The sequence below is a fragment of the Peromyscus californicus genome, unplaced genomic scaffold (assembly GCF_007827085.1).
Source record: "Peromyscus californicus insignis strain IS unplaced genomic scaffold, ASM782708v3 Scaffold_4__1_contigs__length_199733344, whole genome shotgun sequence".
Lineage (NCBI taxonomy): Eukaryota > Metazoa > Chordata > Mammalia > Rodentia > Cricetidae > Peromyscus > Peromyscus californicus.
Genome location: NW_026294562.1, coordinates 2,924,017 through 2,924,691, shown reverse-complemented (window position 1 = coordinate 2,924,691; position 675 = coordinate 2,924,017). Strand labels below are relative to the sequence as shown.

Here is a 675-nt window from a genome sequence, read left to right as displayed (position 1 = left end):
AAGACGGAGGCAGAAAGAAAGTGAGACAGGGCCTGTCATAGGCTTTTAAAACCTCAAAACTCACCCTTAGAGACACACCCCATCTAACCAGGCCACACCTCCTAATCTTTCCCAAACAGTCTACTAACCAGGGATCAAGCATTCAAATATGTGAGCCTATGGGAGGCCTTCTCATTCAGACCACCATGGTGGGCAAAGATGAGCTTGAACTCCTGATCCTTCCACCTCTACTTTCTGAATCCTGAGGTTAAAGACATTTCTCACCACGTTCAGCTTTTGTGGTACTAAGGATTGAACCCAGGGCTATGTGCATGCTAGGAAACTTACCAACTAAGCTACATTCCCCTGCTCTAGAATATCTGTTATCTTAAAATATGTTTCAAATACACCATGTCATCCTTGCACAGGGGCTATGCTCATCTTCTCTTAGCATTTCAGTTTCAGTGTATGTGCTGCTGAAGTGAGCACTTTTAAAAAATTAGTTCTTTTAATATTTGAGAGTATAATATAATCACATCATTTACTTCTTCCCTTTCCTCCCTCCAAAGCCTCCCATGTACCCCTAGTTGGTCTCTTTCAAATCCATGACCTCTTTTTCATTAACTGTTGCTAATACATGTTTGTATATGTTTATATGTGCACATGCACACACACACACATATAGTTTTCTAAATA

The 675-nt window shown here is 40.7% G+C and overlaps 1 pseudogene; it reads right to left on the bottom strand.

The window, feature by feature from the left end:
• Positions 1-368: 368 nt before the first annotated feature.
• LOC128095763 (uncharacterized) lies at positions 369-468 on the bottom strand (annotated as a pseudogene).
• Between the last annotated feature and the right edge of the window lie 207 nt (positions 469-675).